Raw genomic sequence first — 22,085 nt, 5'->3', positions numbered from 1 at the left:
ATAGCACACGATTACATACCAGGGCTTTCCCTCAAAGTGCTTGCGAAAAACATGCTTGCTTCATGTCTGCACATCTGCACTGCATTACAATGCAGCGAGACAGACAGACGTGACCCAAGTTTATAAAGCAATGTTCTTATTTTGTGTTACACAAAGAATTAGTGTCTGTGTGCTTATGTGAGGAACAAGAATGAAAGAACCTGCTTTACAGATATAACATACAATTCCGTGGCCATTCTCCAACAAGTGATATCGCCTTTAACCACATTTTCCTGTTCTTAAAAGGATATTGACATTTTGATAAATGAAGGGGTAACATTTTCATGTCCAGAATACACCAAGAGCCAAATTACTGTGGTGCTAAATGAATAGTCTTAATATCAACATCATCAATTCGTAATATCTTGAATATTAAACTGTAATAAATCATGTTTTGTTTTACATTGAAACATAATAGCATCATATTTCTTAAACAATGAATGTTTAGCCTTGCTGCCAATAGGGTGAGTAAATCTGACTAGATAGGAAATTGAATTAGTACAGAAGCTTAGAGAGGCAATGTTTTAATATTTATTTAGTTTGCCTTGTTTCAAATAGAAAGTTTCTCCTGGAGATCACAACTTGTTTTAGTGCTGGAGAATGTTCTGAGTGGAAGTCATTTTAAAAACTGATCATTCTTACCATAAGCAATTAAATTTTTATTGTAGTTTTCCAAACCTAATATGTGTGTATTATTATTATTATTATTATTATTATTATTGTTATTGCTGTTGTTGTTGTTGTTTTTAAATATTACAAATAGTAAATTTAATTTCCAAATTGTCCTAAAAAATCAAATAATAATAATAATAATAATTGAAAACTGAGTGTAAATGAGTAAAGAGTTAAATATACTCATATGTATAATTAATTTCAGTATATTTACATGTGACACTTGTAAGGGAAATGATTAATAAAATATTTTCACATATGCAGTATGAAATATCACAGAACACCAAGTGTTACATTATGTTAGTTTTACATAATTTGACTGTAATATTAGATGCTGTCACTTCTAGACCACAGAAAGAGAAATGTTATGCACATGAAACAGCAATCACACTGTTCACACGGTCACTGTGTTCTGTTTAGACTCCAGTGGTGTGCATAACCAGCCATGTATATCTGTATATGTTTTAATAATCAACATCCATCCCTCACTTGTATTTCTGCTATCCTGTTCATGTAGAGTTAATTTGAATACTGGAGGCTTTACTGTAAAAGAAAAATATATACTAAAATGCTACATTCTGTTAAAAACCATAACAGCTTAAGAACATCCCCCCAAAAAGCTTCCTCTTTGTTTATCCCAATACTATAAGTAATTCCTAAGTTACAAGTCACTTCACTGGATATGCCATTAACATATCCTCAAACAAAATAATGAATTGATCCCATGTTTTTTTCTGCAAGATTAAAACATAATATTCAATGACTGTTTCTTTATGTAAGTACAAATGTAAATGCTTTATCTGCTGGCCTTGACAAGGCGAGATGAAGTATTGCTACTGTTTGCCATTTAGCTTTTCTTTTTACACAAACCCAGTATGCTGTAGTCCCCTCAACCAGTATGAAATATTTCTTAAAATGCATTACAAATATCCAGTACCTTAATGTTTTAGCTTTTACAATAATATATGTTTAACAGAAATATTAGCATGCAATAAAACTCTTTAGTCCTACCATAATTCTGCTTTATTTTGACTGTGGGGTGACACTAGTAGAAATATTGTTTAGTGCTAGACAATTTCCACTTTATGAATTTATTATTAATTAATTTAAAAAATCAAAACATTTAAACAGAGAGAAGCAATGTTACTCATTAACAGTTTTTTAACCTTATGAGAGCATAAACTACTACATTAATATTTATTAATTAATGTAAATTTTGCTAGTGCTAGTCCCCTTAATTTTGACCAGTGCTTTCTTTAAAGAGCTGCAGTTATTATTCGACATTCTAATAAATAAGCAAATTGCTGAAGTTTAGTGCAATTAAGTGTAATTCCACTTTGAATCCTCTAAAATATTGAATATTATAAAACGTTTATGTGCTCATAAATACATTGCTGAGCATTGAAAAATATATAACCTGAGACTCAGATAGTTATATAATTATACATTTAGGGGTATACCCCCTTCTGTGGGTGAAATTGATTTAAGAATCAATGCATGTCATTTAAAAAACTAAATTATTATACATAAAGTAGAACTTTAGTGAAATGTATTTTGTATTAATTCTAATACGCATTTTATCACTATTTGGAAACTATGTCATAATACACATTTTAAACATTTAAAAAGTATGACTAAATATTGACCAATTCCTTTAAACTATTAAATATTATTTTTAAATTCAATTTAAATTCAATTTTATTCGATTAAAATAGTAATTTTAATTAAATGATAATACTTGGTTAGTTTGCTTTAAATTATTATTTTTATATTTATCTTTGTGTCCAGTGTGCCTTTATTTTCTGCCACCCTTCTATCTCCCTTGCCAGCATTATTGTGGTGCCTAAAGAGGAAGAATTAGTTATTATTTCCCTGCAGTAGTCAGTAGTTTTTTTGTCATCTTGTGACCTAGCAATACTTTGGGCCAAAATACATTGGAAGGTGAGACCCAAACACAGGTTCACATTCACATGTTGCTGTGTGCTAAATGCTGGTACTGTAAAAATACTCAAGTACTATTACTGTTTTATACTACATATATACTACTTTTATACTATAATTGTATACTTTTTACTATAACTTTATTGCTTGCCATTTTATAATGCAAACATCATGCTTTAAATAGTATACTATGTAGGCAAAACTATTTGGGCACCCCTTCTAATTATATTTTAGTCAAACCGAAGTACAAAACAATTATATAAAAATATGTATTTATGTTTAAATCACTTATTATATAAGAAACAGTTTGGTAATACCTTTTTCTTTTCCATCATGACTATGTCCCTGGGTACAAAGCAAGGTTCATAAAGAATGGTTTAATCAGTTTCATGTGAAAGAACTTGTATGCTCTAAAATTTTATTAATTTATAAATTTTATTTTTACTATTGTAACTGTGTATAACAAAAATATTGCCTATTGTTTTAAAATAGTATGCATCAGGGAGGCTTAGGAATTTAATAAACATGTACACATAATGTATTAACAAGATGATAGGTAGTTCTTAATCAAAACCCAAATGAAAAGGAAGCTGCACAGCAAGGCAGTAAAACAAGAAGCAGACAGAAGAAGACAACAAAAAAACAGTTACATTTGTATGTATGCTTGACCTGAAGTGACGATAGAAAGCAGATGGGAGTGACTGTTCAAAAGTTTAAAATAGCTCTTTAATGTAACATAGAATTCTAATCAGAAATCAGAAGGCAATGAGAAGACAACATTTTTAACAGACAAAAGAAGATAGAAGGGAGAAGAGAGTACAGGAGAGAAAGGAACAGAGAAGAGTAAGTACAAGTCAAATTCAGTTATTTTTGTATTAATTGTGTCAAATAAATTTTCTTGACTGGGATGTGAAAAATATTATTATAATTATAATTATTATTATTATTATCATCATTATTATTAAATTCTGATACTATTATTATAAACTGATATTATTATATACTGATAACAATACTACTAATAATAACATTGTTAACAAAATTCTTCACAAAAAAATTAGAATATAAAATTAAAAACAAGGTAAAGTAACACACTGTTAGTTATTTTCCCATTTATAGCCTTTTCTTCAAACATCTGTGCCACTTTAGATTTCGGGCTAGTTTCAGTGTCTGAAGGGGTTTAAAACAGACTTCATGTTGGATATTTTTGCTGGACCTGGCAACCCTGAGTGTTCTATTACTCAGATTCATTTATATAATATATGGTCAACTGTCAATCGCACCCAGGCTACACATTAAGTAGTTCTGTGGTGAGACCACCTCTTGAAAATGTAAGAACAGGTTTTACTGTGCCAACTATATTCAAATACCAACTACATCACTAACATGCTTTTATCAGTGATTGTATACTGTGCTGCTGTTGTATTTTGTATATAGTTAAGCTTACATTTTTTCCTTTACCTTTACAACCACTAGCTGCCACTTCTATCTAGTATATCTAGTAGTGTATCTAAAAGTAATGTATCTTTTAAGAGCAACTGTACACCTTTACATTTTAGACAGATATCTTTCAAAAATATTTAACAATTAACTTACTTTTAGCTAAAGGATTAATCAGATTAAATCACTTTATTTTATTTCCCAGTACTCTCTCATTTCCTTGTCTTTTCTCTCAGAATCCATAATTTTTCACACACTAATAGATTGAGTGCATTAGAAACTGAAGCCAAGACTAACACACATACTCACTTTTTACTAATGGATATTATTGTTTATTTAAATATTATTTTGAATACCATTGAAAGATGAGAATCCACATTTGACACACGTGTTTGTTTTTCTTTCATGTAGTTATTCTTGCTTGCAATTCAAAAATGCGGTAAAACCATATTTACATGAACATGTACAGGCATATAGTATTTAAAACCCTTTTGACATTTGCTATTTGATTTTCTTAGAAATGAATGCTGTGATTGGCAATAGAATTGGCATTTTTGATGATATGGTACATGTGATTGATTCAAGGTGGTTTTATTCCTGGGAGTGGCACAAACCAAACCTCACCAGGGTGTCCATGTTTTCAAGACAAATTATGCAGAAATAAAAACAGAGCAAAGGCACACTTATGCACTCGGGAGATTCCCTCACATGCCAGAATTTAACCTCACATAGTAAAAGAACAAGACTGTTCAAGCTTTCTTTATACATGTCTATTTAAGCAAACCCATTCATTTCACATATTTGCGGTGTAAAACTCACAAAAAGAGAAAGAATAAAAATCTGGGTTACAATTGAGTTCAGCGAGTGCAAATGCACCAAACTTCTGGACACAGCATGAATTTCAAAATGATCCTCATTTCCGCAATGTTTTTCATGATTTCCTTTTAACTACAGTACTGGTAAGAAAAGGTATGGACATCTAAAATGGGTAATACAAATGTTGTTACTTCAAATCAAAGTGGAATGTATAATGGCTCGTTGTGGTTTTGGTGAAAGTCAGAATAAGGTGGTGAGTGCAGGGTCAATCTTGGGTCGATTGCGGCGCCGTGGTTACTAAAAGTGTCATGACATCATGGCCTCAAAGTTTGTTGGGTGGGCTAGAGACAAGATGCAGTGGAAACAATATGAGAAAGAAGACCACACACATCCGAACCACTGGATACCAACTGTCTCGTTCAGGATAGAGTAAGAGAAAACTGCATTGTAGTGACTGTAACAGAATATTTATGGCTGATTTTATGTTTATTTCCTTATTTCTAAAATGTACAATCACTACAAATAAACATATACAGTGTATCACAAAAGTGAGTACACCCCTCACATTTCTGCAAATATTTCATTATATCTTTTCATGGGACAACACTATAGACATGAAACTTGGATATAACTTAGAGTAGTCAGTGTACAGCTTGTATAGCAGTGTAGATTTACTGTCTTCTGAAAATAACTCAACACACAGCCATTAATGTCTAAATAGCTGGCAACATAAGTGAGTACACCCCACAGTGAACATGTCCAAATTGTGCCCAAATGTGTCGTTGTCCCTCCCTGGTGTCATGTGTCAAGGTCCCAGGTGTAAATGGGGAGCAGGGCTGTTAAATTTGGTGTTTTGGGTTCAATTCTCTCATACTGGCCACTGGATATTCAACATGGCACCTCATGGCAAAGAACTCTCTGAGGATGTGAGAAATAGAATTGTTGCTCTCCACAAAGATGGCCTGGGCTATAAGAAGATTGCTAACACCCTGAAACTGAGCTACAGCATGGTGGCCAAGGTCATACAGCGGTTTTCCAGGACAGGTTCCACTCGGAACAGGCTTCGCCAGGGTCGACCAAAGAAGTTGAGTCCACGTGTTCGGCGTCATATCCAGAGGTTGGCTTTAAAAAATAGACACATGAGTGCTGCCAGCATTGCTGCAGAGGTTGAAGACGTGGGAGGTCAGCCTGTCAGTGCTCAGACCATACGCCGCACACTGCATCAACTCGGTCTGCATGGTCGTCATCCCAGAAGGAAGCTGACGCACAAGAAAGCCAGCAAACAGTTTGCTGAAAAAAAGCAGTCCAAGAACATGGATTACGGGAATGCCCTGTGGTCTGACGAGACCAAGATAAACTTGTTTGGCTCAGATGGTGTCCAGCATGTGTGGCGGCGCCCTGGTGAGAAGTACCAAGACAACTGTATCTTGCCTACAGTCAAGCATGGTGGTGGTAGCATCATGGTCTTGGTCTGCATGAGTGTTGCTGGCACTGGGGAGCTGCGGTTCATTGAGGGAAACATGAATTCCAACATGTACTGTGACATTCTGAAACAGAGCATGATCCCCTCCCTTCGAAAACTGGGCCTCATGGCAGTTTTCCAACAGGATAACGACCCCAAACACAACCTCCAAGATGACAACTGCCTTGCTGAGGAAGCTGAAGGTAAAGGTGATGGACTAAACCCAATTGAGCACCTGTGGCGCATCCTCAAGTGGAAGGTGGAGGAGTTCAAGGTGTCTAACATCCACCAGCTCCGTGATGTCATCATGGAGGAGTGGAAGACGATTCCAGTAGCAACCTGTGCAGCTCTGGTGAATTCCATGCCCAGGAGGGTTAAGGCAGTGCTGGATAATAATGGTGGTCACACAAAATATTGACACTTTGGGCACAATTTGGACATGTTCACTGTGGGATGTACTCACTTATGTTGCCAGCCATTTAGACATTAATGGCTGTGTGTTGAGTTATTTTCAGAAGACAGTAAATCTACACTGCTATACAAGCTGTACACTGACTGCTCTAAGTTATATCCAAGTTTCATGTCTATAGTGTTGTCCCATGAAAAGATATAATGAAATATTTGCAGAAATGTGAGGGGTGTACTCACTTTTGTGATACACTGTACCAAACTGCGTCATGTCCAACTGATCTATCTGATTTCCCCTGAACATGTCTTAAACATACACCGCCACATCAGCCATAACATTAAAACCACCTCCTTGTTTCAACACTCACTGTCCATTTTATCAACTCCACTTACCATACTCCACTTAACATATAGGAGCACTTTGTAGTTCTACAATTACTGACTGTAGTCCATCTGTTTCTCTACATGCTTTGTTAGCCCCCATTTCATGCTGTTCTTCAATAGTCAGGACTCTCCCAGGACCACTACAGAGCAGGTATAATTTAGGTATAATTTAGGTGACACCTCACTGTCACTGCTGGACTGAAAATAGTCCACCAACCAAAAGAATATCCAGCCAACAGCGTCCCATGGGCAGCGTCCTGTGACCACTGATGAAGGTCTAGAAGATGACCAACTCAAACAGCAGCAATAGATGGGTGATCGTCTCTGACTTTACATCTACAAGGTGGACCAACCAGGTAGGAGTGTCTAATAGAGTGGACAGTGAGTGGACACGGTATTTAAAAACTCCAGCAGCGCTGCTGTGTCTGATCCACTCATACCAGCACAACACACACTAATACATCAGCCCCATGTCAGTGTCACTGCAGTGCTGAGAATGATCCAACAACCTAAATAATACCTGCTCTGTAGTGGTCCTGTCCATTGAAGAACAGCATGAAAGGGGACTAAAAAGACATGCAGAGAAACAGATGGACTACAGTCAATAATTGTAGAACTTCAAAGTGCTTATATATGGTAAGTGGAGCTGATAAAATGGACAGTGAGTGTAGAAACAAGGAGATGGTTTTAATGTTATTACTGATTAGTGTATACAGTACCACAAAACCAGCTGGTTGCAGTTTTGGTAAGTTGGGTTTCTTATCATATTGGTGATAAATACCCTTTAATTTAAAAAGGTCTGATAAACATTTCTCTCACTGTGAATTTAAAACCTATAAAAACTCCATAATGTAATCACTTTTTAAGCTGTTTTAATTTGGCCTCAATTATTTAAAAATGAAAGAAGTTGGACACAACCTGAAACATCTTTCCAATTGACTCACCTGTGCAGAGTCTGTAAAATGGACAACCATCTTTGCAGCACTCTGCTAACATATGGAAAATATTTTATGTTCAAACAAGCACTGTCTGCATAAACAGAACTAAACTTCACCTGTGTAATGTTGGGTAATGTTGTACCTAGGGGTGGGTTTATAAAAGATTTTTCGATTCGAATCGATCTTTATTTGAACGATCCGATATCGATTCATATAAAAGCGAGATCGATCTTTTAAATACGCCCATTTTTACGGTGCACACGGAAATCTGTTACCCCCTTTAATTTCGCGTGACCAGCCAGTGTTTTTTCATGCAACGAGATCTGACCTGCACATCAGTTTAGCATGGCAGAAGCTCAAGTTATGACCACTACACAACTTTTTGCACTGATTTTCGCTCGGCGACGGGTCGGTGCTGGATTCGGGAGGAACTCGGTGTTCGCTCTGCGATCAAAACTCGGCTCTCAATCAATGTGAGAAACAGCGAGGGGAAACACAGGGGAGAGGTTGTAAACAGGTGGTGGAGCGCAATATAGTTTCTATCAGAATACATCAGCACACGCGAGTTTTACAGTATTTCTGGCCTGATCGTTCTCTACAAAACAAAATATTTATTAACCTCCAACTCACTATAGAACAAGCCATGCTGCTCGTGTTGCCAAATCCACTCAGATTCATTTATTTCATCAGCGCACAAACTTTCATCTCTTGCTACTTGTTGATGTGCATGTTTGGACGTGGTATCATTAAACCTTTCATCACTTCTCACGTGTGTTTTCGTGACAAAACGTAGTTTTGGAGACCAGAGAAGCTCGCCTGTGATTCCCCCTGGTGATAGATGGTGTAGTGTAAAACCCCCCATCGCCGATCAGTCGTGTAGTGTGAACATTACAGCGACCAGGTGTTAATCAGAGTGTCGTGAAGTGTAAACTTGGCATAAGCTGTTCAACAGCCAGGTGTATGTTTACATTACATTTACAATGTTGTAGCGTGTCAGACATATAAAATAATAATAAAAAATGAATGTTACTGTTTTCTGTTTTGGATTAATTATTTATGTAAACAAAATACACAAATATTTTTAATAATGAGTGTTCTTTGTACAATTATCACATTTGTTCTCTGAACATCTGTACATATTTAAACAAAACCTGTTAATGTAACTCAAATATGCCTAAATGTGTTGAATCGAAATTGAATCGAAAATTGAATCGAAAATTGAATCGAAAATTGAATCGAAAATTGAATCGAAAATTGAATCGAAAATCGAATCGAAAATCAAAGATCGAATCGAATCGGGACCTTGTGAATCGGAATCGAATCGATCCAGGAAATTAGTGGCGATACCCAGCCCTAGTTGTACCTAAGGTGGCTGGGATTATGCTATTGGGGTGTTTCTTATTGGCAGGACTGACCAGGGTAAAGTAGTGGTAAAACATGAAAATGGATGGATGGATGGATGGATGAAAGAAGCGCAGTAGCATTTTTGAAGAAAAGCTTCTTTAAATCACATTTAAACGTAGACTTGGCTGACAGTTCACCTTTCAGTGTGACATTGACCTGAAGCATACAGCCCAAACAACTTTGGACCGGCTTCAGGGCCTGAATGTCCTTAAGAGACCTTTTCAAAGGTCAGACATAATCCCTTCCACACATTTACAGAGACATCCAAAGATTATACTCACCAGCCAGTGAGTCAGAGCATAGATTTGCCATAAAGGGATAAAATGCCCAAAGGCATGTGTCCAAGAACACTCAGAGCTGTGACTAAATGAAATGTAGCTGCAATTAAATCTGTAGATTAAGAGATAAAAAAAGGCAATTGATGCAATCAATTCAAAATGAAATCCATAACAAAACACAGTTTGTTAGAAAAGAAAACACTTGCTGCAGTCAAGTCAAATTTATTTGTATAGCACTTTTCACAATAGCCACTGTCTTAAAGCAACAGCAGTCAATCATAATTAGTAAGAAGATATTATGAGGGCATGCCACAAGTTAAATGAAATTAGAGAACTTTCTAATTGTTGAAAAATGCATGATTTGTGAATGCTTTTAGAAAACCCACAACCTACCAATTTGGTAGGATCAGGTGCCATTTGGTGGCAGTTAAATTTGTGTTGACATACTTAGATTTACCATGGACTTCAGTTTTTGGAGTAAATTCAGTCATGACTTCAGTTGTCTTTAATTTGGTTAAAGCAATAATGATGCAATGACGTGTCAAAGAAAGTCTTAATACAGTCAACAACTACTTCACTTTCAATTTGTGAACGGGAGTGTAACATAAATAAAGTATTTTAAAAAGCCAGAGTTTCCTTCTGCATTAGAGATTAACCTGTCACAACCAGTTAAGAAAAAACAAAACAAAACACTACTGGTTCTACTGGTAATACTGTGTTTTATGTCATGATTTGGGTGAAGTTTTAGTGGAGCTATTACATTTAAAAGCCATTTAACACTTACATTTGCTATAAAATGTATGTGTGCACCTCTCTAAATTAAATGATTGAATTTCTTACATGTATAAAATATAATCAATCATATAACTTTGATTATAGTGTGCTTCCAACTTCAGGTGGCACGGTGGCTCACAGTTGGTGGCACTGTCGCCTCACAGCAAAAAGGTCCTGGGTTTGATCCCCAGGTGGGGTGGTTCGGGTCCTTTCTGTGTGGAGTTTGCATGTTCTCCCCATGTCTGTGTGGGTTTCCTCCCACAGTCCAAAGACATGCAAGTGAGGTGAATTGGAGATACTAAATTGTCCATGACTGTGTTTGACATTAAAACTTGTGAACTAATGAATCTTGTGTAACGAGTAACTACCGTTCCTGTCATGAATGTAACCAAAGAGTGTAAAACATGACATTAAAATCCTAATAAATAAATAATTTCATTTATCACCTTTGTAATGAATTGGGATGCAAGCACAGCATAGCTTTACAAATGTTCTTTTGACTAAAAGGGTGCAAATTCAGTATATTAGATATAACTCAGTCAAAAACTGTACTTACCATATATGTGTATTTGATAAACTCTTCAGGGAGTGTTTATTTTATCAAATGTTTTACATGTAATAAAAATAAGTGAAATATGTTAAAATGTGAACAAAAATTTGTATGTACATGTAAATATTTGCATAGATTACACATAAAAATATATGTTTTTATATTAAAACCTTATAAATATTCATGTGATTTTTGTGCAAATGTTCTTTCTAATAAAATACACTGATCAGCCATAACATTATGACTGTCACGGGGGGGGCTATGGACGAGACAAAGGGGTGGACACACACGCAGAGATGTTAAACGAATATTTATTAATATACACAAGGGCTAGGAACATGACTAGGAACAATATCAATGAACATGACTAGGAACATAACTAGAAACAATAGCAAGGAACAATAGCTAGGAACAATAGCTAGGAACATGACTTAGTAGCAAGGGCTAGAAACATGACTTAGTAGCAAGAGCTAGAAACATGACTTAACATGACTTAACAAGAGAAAAGAAACAAAGTAGTAGTCCAATAGTTCCCAAAGTCTGAGGAGAAGCTGCCTCCTTAAACTAGGAGCAGCTGGAGCTAATTAGTCCAGGAGAACCAATCGTGAGAGAGGGTGTGGCAGGAGACAGTGTGTGCTCCCATTGAGAGAGGGGTGTGGCACATAGGCACACTGGAGCACACAAAGGCTCTAAGTGTGGCACATAGGCACACTGGAGCACACAAAGGCTCTAAGTGTGGCACATAGGCACACTGGAGCACACAAAGGCTCCAAGTGTGACAGATGCCCCTCCCTAAAGGCACTACTCCTGGAGTGCCTTAATAAAAGAAAAAAACAAAAACAAGGAGGTCCTGGACCCTGAGGGGCAAATTTGAAGTAGTTAAGAAAGTTCTGAGTCAGGCATGACAAAAATGCTGTAACGCAGGCTGTCGACAGAAATCCAGAAGCACCGCCGGGGGGCGCCAACGAGAGTTTAGGAACGTCCTCTGGGGGCACCGACGAGGATCCTGAGGCATCAACTTTGGGTGCCAACTTGAGACCTGAAGCGTCCTCTAGGAACGCCGACTTGAGACCTGAAGCGCTCTCTAAGAGCGCTGACGGAGAGCCAGAAGCACCATCTAGGGGTGCTAACAAGAGTCCCGAAGTGCCGTCAGAGGGCACCAATGAGAGTTCAGAAGCGCCGTCGTGGGGCGCTGACGAGGAGCCAGGAGCACCATCTAGGGGTGCCGACGAGAGTTCAGAAGTGCCGTCGGAGGGCAACAACGAGAGTTCAGAAGCGCCGTCGTGGGGCGCTGACTTGAGAGCAGAAGCGCCATTGGGGGCGCCAACTTGAGAGCAGAAGCGCCATCTAGGGCACCAACGAGAGTTCAGAAGCACCCTCTGGAGGTGCCGGCTCGGGAACAGGAGCGTCATCAGGGGGCGCCAACTCAGGAACCGGAGCACCATGGGGGGGTGCCAACTCAGGAACAGGAGCGCCATGGGGGGGCGCCAACTCAGGAACAGGAGCGCCATCGGGGGGCGCCAACTCAGGAACAGGAGCGCCATCGGGGGGCGCCAACTCAGGAACAGGAACCAGCTGCGTGGAGCCTGGCGAAGAGGCTTCTTGAATCAGCTGCTTGGAACCTGAAGAGGTTTCTTGAATCTGCTGCTTGGAACCTAAAGAGGTTTCTTGAATCAGCTGCTTGAAACCTGGTGAGGTTTCTTGAATCAGCTGCTTGGAACCTGGTGAGGTTTCTTGAATCAGCTGCTTGGAACCTGGTGAGGTTTCTTGAATCAGCTGCTTGGAACCTGGTGAAGAGGCTTCTTGAATCAGCTGCTTGGAACCTGGTGAGGTTTCTTGAATCAGCTGCTTGGAACCTGGTGAAGAGGCTTCTTGAATCAGCTGCTTGGAACCTGGTGAAGAGGCTTCTTGAATCAGCTGCTTGGAACCTGGTGAAGAGGCTTCTTGAATCAGCTGCTTGGAACCTGGTGAAGAGGCTTCTTGAATCAGCTGGCTTGGAACCTGGTGAAGAGGCTTCTTGAATCAGTTGCTTGGAACCTGGTGAAGAGGCTTCTTGAATCAGCTGCTTGGAACCTGGTGAAGAGGCTTCTTGAATCAGCTGCTTGGAACCTGAAGAGGCTTCTTGAATCAACTGCTTGGAACCTGAAGAAGCTTCTTGAATCAGCTGCTTGGAACCTGGTGAGGTTTCTTGAATCAGCTGCTTGGAATCTGGTGAGGCTTCTTGAATCAGTTGCTTGGAACCTGGTGAAGCGGCTTCTTGAATCAGCTGCTTGGAACCTGGTGAGGTTTCTTGAATCAGCTGCTTGGAACCTGGTGAAGAGGCTTCTTGAATCAGCTGCTTGGAACCTGGTGAGGCTTCTTGAATTAGCTGCTTGGAACCTGGTGAGGTTTCTTGAATCAGCTGCTTGGAACCTGGTGAGGTTTCTTGAATCAGCTGCTTGGAACCTGGTGAAGAGGCTTCTTGAATCAGTTGCTTGGAACCTGGTGAAGAGGCTTCTTGAATCAGCTGCTTGGAACCTGAAGAGGCTTCTTGAATCAGCTGCTTGGAACCTGAAGAGGCTTCTTGAATCAGCTGGTTGGAACCTGGTGAAGAGGCTTCTTGAATCATCTGCTTGGAACCTGAAGAGGCTTCTTGAATCAACTGCTTGGAACCTGAAGAGGCTCTTGAATCAGCTGCTTGGAACCTGGTAAGGTTTCTTGAATCAGCTGCTTGGAACCTGGAGAGGCTTTTTGAATCAGCTGCTTGGAACCTGGTGAAGTTTCTTGAATCAGCTGCTTTGAACCTGGTGAGGCTTCTTGAATCAGTTGCTTGGAACCTGGTGAAGAGGCTTCTTGAATCAGCTGCTTGGAATCTGGTGAGGCTTCTTGAATCAGTTTCTTGGAACCTGGTGAAGAGGCTTCTTGAATCATCTGCTTGGAACCTGAAGAGGCTTCTTGAATCAACTGCTTGGAACCTGAAGAGGCTCTTGAATCAGCTGCTTGGAACCTGGTAAGGTTTCTTGAATCAGCTGCTTGGAACCTGGAGAGGCTTTTTGAATCAGCTGCTTGGAACCGGGTGAAGTTTCTTGAATCAGCTGCTTTGAACCTGGTGAGGCTTCTTGAATCAGTTGCTTGGAACCTGGTGAAGAGGCTTCTTGAATCAGCTGCTTGGAATCTGGTGAGGCTTCTTGAATCAGTTTCTTGGAACCTGGTGAAGAGGCTTCTTGAATCAGCTGCTTGGAACCTGGTGAGGTTTCTTGAATCAGCTGCTTGGAACCTGGTGAAAAGGATTCTTGAATCTGCTGCTTGGAACCTGGTGAGGCTTCGTGAATCAGCTGCTTGGAACCTGGTGAAGAGGCTTCTTGAATCAGCTGCTTGGAACCTGGTGAGGCTTCTTGAATCAGTTGATTGGAACCTGGTGAAGAGGATTCTTGAATCTGCTGCTTGGAACCTGGTGAGGCTTCGTGAATCAGCTGCTTGGAACCTGATGAAGAGGCTTCTTGAATCAGCTGCTTGGAACCTGGTGAGGTTTCTTGAATCAGCTGCTTGGAACCTTGTGAGGTTTCTTGAATCAGCTGCTTGGAACCTGGTGAGGTTTCTTGAATCAGCTGCTTGGAACCTGGAGAGGCTTCTTGAATCAGCTGCTTGGAACCTGGAGAGGCTTCTTGAATCAGCTGCTTGGAACCTAGAGAGGCTTCTTGAATCAGCTGCTTGGAACCTGGAGAGGCTTCTTGGAACCTGTTGAGGTTTCTTGAATCAGCTGCTTGGAACCTGAAGAGGCTTCTTGAATCAACTGCTTGGAACCTGAAGCGGCTTCTTGAATCAGCTGCTTGAAGCCTGGTGACGGCATCATAGCACAGGAAGAGCCGTCAGGAGGAGCCAGTGGCTTAAACTCTGCAGTCTTGAACATGAAGCTTGGAACTTTGACAAGAAACTGATCTGGAGAGGACTTGGAACTGTTTGACTCTGCCTGGGTGGTAGGAGGGCCCGAAAGTATAGACAGACTGTTTAGGAAACCCTGACCTGCTGACTTACACTTATGACTGACAGAGACAGACAAACATGGACCAGAACTAGACAAACTAGAACTCATGGAACCTAACCGAACGGGCAGAGGACGGACATATACTTGACCAGATAGAGAGTCAGACTGACTAGGAGACAATGAAACAGACAAAACCGGCAGAGGAATGACCCGAACCTGAGTACCCGGAACTGGAGCTGGCGAACAAACAAAAAGACCCCTGGAGCCTTTGGGGTCATTACAAGGAGCATTACTAAACAAACGATCCTGACTGGCTCCTAACATGGACCTGGGGCAGTCACGAGCATTGATAGCGGACACTGGCACCCGGACCACATCAGCAATGGGCACCGGGGGAAATTTAACATCCCCAGTGGGCACTGGATGCCGGGTATACGCTGCAGTGGGCGCTCAAAATCCTTCACCGAGTTCAGCTCAACTCCTCTGTCAGACCAAAGCTGCTTAGCCCATTCACGAGCAGCACCCCTCAGTCTAGACATCATAAACCGCACCTTGTCGGTTTCAACTGGCTGGGGGTCCAGAAGGTTCTGCAGGTAGAGCTGGCTCTGCAGAAGGAAGCCTTCGACGCCCAAGTCGCTACCATCATATGGAGCTGGCCTACTAAGCGGGAAGGTTTGAGGAAACCTCATGGAGCCAAAATCCGGGAAGACATGAACAAAAAACATCTCGCTGCGTCCTATTTGGGGAACTATTATGTCACGGGGGGGCTATGGACGAGACAAAGGGGTGGACACACACGCAGAGATGTTTAACAAATATTTATTAATATACACAAGGGCTAGGAACATGACTAGGAACAATATCAATGAACATGACTAGGAACAATAGCTAGGAACATAACTAGAAACAATAGCAAGGAACAATAGCAAGGAACATGACTAGGAACAATAGCAAGGAACATGACTAGGAACAATAGCAAGGAACATGACTTGGAACAATAGCTAGGAACAAGACTAGGAACAATAGCTAGGAACATGACTAGGAACAATGACTAGGAACATGACTAGGAACAATAATAAGGAACATGACTAGGAACAATAGCAAGGTACATGACTTAGTAGCAAGGGCTAGAAACATGACTTAGTAGCAAGAGCTAGAAACATGACTTAACATAACTTAGAAACATGACTTAACAAGAGAAAAGAAACATGGAGCCATACCAATGCCAAACCCAGCAAAACAAAGCCAAAGTAGTAGTCCAATAGTTCCCAAAGTCTGAGGAGAAGCTGCCTCCTTAAATTAGGAGCAGCTGGAGCTAATTAGTCCAGGAGAACCAATCGTGAGAGAGGGTGTGGCAAGAGACAGCGTGTGCTCCCATTGAGAGAGGGGTGTGGCACATAGGCACACTGGAGCACACAAAGGCTCTAAGTGTGGCACATAGGCACACTGGAGCACACAAAGGCTCTATGTGTGGCACATAGGCACACTGGAGCACCCAAAGACTCCAGGTGTGACAATGACCACCTCCTTGTTTCACTCACTGTCCATTTTATCATCTCCACTTACCATATAGAAGCACTTTGTAGTTCTACAATTACTGACCGTAGTCCATCTGTTTCTCTGCATGCTTTGTTAGCCCCCTTTCATGCTGTTCTTCAATGGTCAGGACCCCCACAGGACCACCACAGAGCAGGTATTATTTGGGTGGTGGATCATTCTCAGCATTGCAGTGACACTGACATGGTGGTGGTGTGTTAGTGTGTGTTGTGCTGGTATGAGTGGATCAGACACAGCAATGCTGATGGAGTTTTTAAACACCTCACTGTCACTGCTGGACTGAGAATAGTCCACCAACCAAAAAGATCCAGCCAAAAGCTCCCTGTGGGCAGTAACCTGTGACCACTGATGAAGGTCTAGAAGATGAACAACTCAAACAGCAGCAATAGATGAGTGATCGCCTCTGACTTTACATCCACAAGGCGGACCAATTAGGTAGGAGTGTCTAACAGAGTGGACAGTGAGTGGACACAGTATTTAAAAACTCCAGCAGCGCTGCTGTGTCTGATCCACTCATACCAGCACAACACACACTAACACACCACCACCATGTCATTGTCACTGCAGTACTAAGAATGATCCACCACCTAAATAATACCTGTGGGGTTTCTGACCACTGAAGGACAGGGTGAAAGCAGGCTAAAAAATATGTAGAGAAACAGATGGACTACAGTCAATACTTGTAGAACTACAAAGTGCTTCTAAAATAATAAATAAAATGGACAGTGAGTGTAGAAACCAGGAGGGGGTTTTAATGTTATTGCTGATCAGTGTATATAGTTAATTTTATGTAGACAAAACTTTGAATGTTGCTAAATCAAATCTAAAATCTGAAATAGTTCTGGATCATACATCCACCTTATAGAGTGCATACACTTAATATACAACCTTTGGTAAAACAGATTAATACATTTAAAGTAAGGACAACCTTAATACAAGTAACTACAACATTGTCCAGCTTTGACTGAGTGACTGTACTAAGTGAGTATGCAACGCACTGATTAAAATGTAATTAGCTATAATTATAAAATGCTTGACATTTTTTGTTCTATTTAAAATAAATAAAACAAAATAAATAAACACACACTAGACATGACACTAAAATACTAATTTTAGAAAACACAATAATGAGGCTATCTGTCATAACAAATACATAACTGACCCTTTGGGTTAGTAATAAGGTAAGTGGTGTTTGGAATTATGTCTCAAGCTGAGTATACTGCTGACTGCTTCTGTATAGGCTTTCAGTTCAGCTGCACACAGGCTGTCTGGCATGCCCTGTTGTTGCAATGGTACAGATGAATACACTGATCTTCCCATTCGAGGATCTCAAGATCAAGCTGTTATTACATCTTTGTGTATTTTGCTTTGTTAGGTCCAGCTAAAACATTCTCTCACACCTGGGTGAATAGCAAATAGGCAGAGGATTAGTACTGAGTCCTTATTAAGTGCCTGTGTTCCCCCACTATTTATTAAGGTACATTATGTAAGATGTCACTGGGTTTAAAAGTGTGAAGCCCTCAAGAACCCCTCTGCTAGCAGACAGATGAACTATAAATGCTTCATTAGGTCAATTTCATTTTTCATTTCATCTTCATTAACCTCACTAGAGGAGGTTTCATTTAGTATATTGGTGTGTGCACCCAGAGTTTCCATTAAATTAAGTGTATTAGGTTTTATTCTATTTTTAAAAGTTGCAAAAAAGATATTGTCTGTTCATCCATCCATCCGTCTGTCCACCCATCTGTCTCACTGGTGTCTCTGATTTTTGTAATTTTAAGTTTTGAAATCTCTCTCTCTCTCTCTCTCTCTCTCTCTCTCTCTCTCTCTCTCTCTTGGCCTTATTCTTTCCTACCTATGTTCCCTTTGGCAGCCATGGTGATAATGAGCAAAGCCATCCCACCAAAGAGTAGAAAATCAAATAAAAGCAAAATGACAAATTCTCCCCTTGGGTGCCAGAAGAAACAGAGGAGCCTGTCAGTGTTCACACATGCACACAGTGCAGTAACAGCAATCCAGACTCCTCACTGAGCACCCGGATCCGACCACCAGCTGTACTAACACTCACTTACTGTGTGTGTGTGTGTGTGTGTGTGTGTGTGTGTGTGTGTGAGAGAGAGAGAGAGAGAGAGAGAGAGAGAGAGAGAGAGAGAGCGAGAGCGAGAGAGAGGAGAGAGCGAGTTTAAAAACAGCAACATAGATGTCTAGAAGTATTTAAAAAGTTTATATAAAGCTGAAAGTAAAAAGACTCAACAAAATGTCAGACTGCAGTAAAAATCAGTCTAAATCAGTGTGTTTTTACTTGCACATAATACTTATGTTAGATCAGAGGACAATAACTGGGGCAGCAATATATCAAATCTGCAACAAGAACCATCATTAACAGTGTGTTTATGAAAATCAATGTGTGTGTGTGTGTGTGTGTGTGTGTGTGTGTGTATGTGTGAGAATGCGTGTGTGTATTTTGTTACACAGCCTGTGGAATGGCAAACAACAAAACTAAGTCCACCTTAGTGCCTGAAGCCTTGGACTACAAAAGCCCCTTGAATACCAACTAAATTCTGGGAACATAACATCCCAAACCCAAACACATTTGGAAATCCTTGTCACGCTTGGCTGTACAAACACTGCAAGCTTCAGCTCCAAATGGGTCCATATGGCTTGTAGCAGCAGCGATTTTAACTCTTTTTTTGTTAAAGAATAAGGCTTAATTATTATGAAGTATTATTTATTTATTTATTTTTCATTTTGCTTTATCTTAGTCAGGTTACACAAGGCAAGGATACCCTGAACAGAGCACCATCCCCTCTCAGACACAGCCAATCATATCTGAGTAGAGGCTTGGTTGGCCGATAGCACCTAACCAAGTATGTATTGTCAGTGATAGCTCAGTGGTTAAGGTACTGGACTAGTAAACAGAAGGTTGCCGGTTCAAGCCCCGCCACCACCAAGTTGCCACTGTTGGGTCCCTGAGCAAGGCCCTTAACCCTCAATTGCTCATTGTGTTCCGCTCACTGTGTAAGTCGCTTTGGATAAAAGCGTCTGCTAAATGCTGAAAATGTAAATGTAAATATTGAGAATTAATCATAAATAAGATTTTCTGTCCAGAATACAATTTGACAATAAAGTATTTAAGATATACACCAATTAGGCATAACATTATGACCACCTCCTTGTTTCTACACTCACTGTCCATTTTATCAGCTCCACTTACCATATAGAAGCTCTTTGTAGTTCTACAATTACTGACTGTCCATCAGTCCATCAGTTTCTCTAAATACTTTTTTAGCCTGCTTTTACCCTGTTCTTCAATTGTCAGGACCCCCACAGAGCTGGTATTATTTGGGTGGTGGGTAATTCTCAGCACTGCAGTGACACTGACATGGTGGTTGTGTGTTAGTGTGTGTTGTGCTGGAATGAGTGGATAGGACACAGCAATGCTGATGGAGTTTTCACTGTCACTGCTGGACTGAGAATAGTCCACGAACCAAAAATATCCAGCCAACAACGCCCCTTGGGCTGCGTCCTGTGACCACAAATGAAGGTCGAGAAGATTCAAACAACTCAAACAGCAGCAATAGGTCGGCAGTGTAGCCTAGTGGTTAAGATACTGGTCCAGTATTCAGAAGGTTGCCGGTTCAAGCCTCACCACTACCAGGTTGCCACTGTTGGGCCCTTGAGCAAGGCCCTTAACCCTCAATTGCTAAGACTGTATACTGTCACAACTGTAAGTCGCTTTGGATAAAAGCGTCTGCTAAATGCCGAAAATGTAAATGTAAATGCAATAGATGAGCAATCGTCTCTGACTTTACATCTACATGGTGGGCCAACTAGGTAAAAGTGTCTAATAGTGTGGGCAGTAAGTGGACACGGTATTTTAAAAACTCCAGCAGCGTGTCTGATCCACTCATACCAGCACAACACACACTAACACACCACCACCATGTCAGTGTCACTGCAGTGCTGAGAATGATCCACCACCTAAATAATACCTGCTCTGTGGTGGCCCTGTGGGGGTTCTGACCATTGAAGAACAGGGTGAAAGCAGGCTAAAAATGTATGTAGAGAAATAAATGGTAAATATGGTAAGTGGAGCTGATAAAATGGACAGTGTGTGTGTAGAAACCAGGGGGTGGTTTTAATGTTATGGCTGATCGGTGTAGTTTACCAGTATACATGTTTTTATATATATATATATATATATATACAGTATATATACAGTATATATAGTAATATATATAATATAAATTTATTATATATTATATATATATAATATATAATATTATATATATATAATATTATATATAATATATATATTATATATATATATTATATATATTACTTTTATTACTATAAAAGTAATATAAATTTAATAGTATTATATTATTATATTAAATTTACTTTTAACACATTAATTATTCAACATTTTTTTTTGCTGTAACCAAATTTGTTGTGGCAATAATAATTTACAGGCACGTTGGAGTTCATGTCTGTCATTGGTGCAGTTAATGGGTGAGGTTAATAATATTACTGTATATTAGATCATGTTAGCAAATAGTAATATCACAGAGCAGTTATTCGGTTTTACCTCATTTATTTTAATTAACAATATTTTGTAATGACAGACATTACAGTCTGTTCATTTATTTAAATTTTTCTTGTGTAATCTGCCCTTTTTCAGCTAGTGTCACCATAAAATAATAACTGAGTTCAGCCTTTTAACAGTAGGCTACACAACTCACAGAGAGAACCACCAAGAGCTGAAGTGCACAATGTAAAATCGTATATTTACACAGCAAAAACATTTAGTGGAAGCATTCTGTCTGGCAGTCTGACTTACGAATGTGTGCTTGTACAGTGCCAGGAAGCACTACCTGCCTGAATTTACAGTGCCAGCTGTGAAGCATATGCAGAATAATGGTTTGAATTGAAAAAGTGGAGACTCCATATTTTAACCCATGGTTCAATATGGTAAGTTATGTTTGTTTGCCCACATGCTTTTGGCCTGGCAGTGTTTAATCATAGTTTTTACTATTTTATAAAGTTTATAATAAAGCTATTACTACATAAATGTGTTTTAGATTTTCTTTAAGTTTAAGGCAGTATTTAAAAGTGCTTTGTGTAAATTAAATTATGCATATTTGGATGGCTCTGTGGTTAGCACTGTCACCTCACAACAATAAGGTCCTGGGTTTGATCCCCAGGAGTAGCAGTCCAGGTCCTTTCAGTGTGGTGTGTGCATGTTCTCTCCGTGTCTGCTTGGGTTTCCTCTGGGAGCCCTGATTTCCTCCAACAGTCCAAAGACACGTAAGTTACCTGAATTGAAAAAAAATAATAATTGCCTGTGACGCTCTTTGACGTTGAACTTGAACTGATGAATCATGAGTAACCTGTAACTACCTGTGCTGTCATAAATGTAACCAAAGTAAAACATGATGTTAAACTTTAGATGCATACA

This window comes from Trichomycterus rosablanca, chromosome 7 (assembly GCF_030014385.1).
Source record: "Trichomycterus rosablanca isolate fTriRos1 chromosome 7, fTriRos1.hap1, whole genome shotgun sequence".
NCBI lineage: Eukaryota > Metazoa > Chordata > Actinopteri > Siluriformes > Trichomycteridae > Trichomycterus > Trichomycterus rosablanca.
This window is presented reverse-complemented; position numbering follows the sequence as displayed.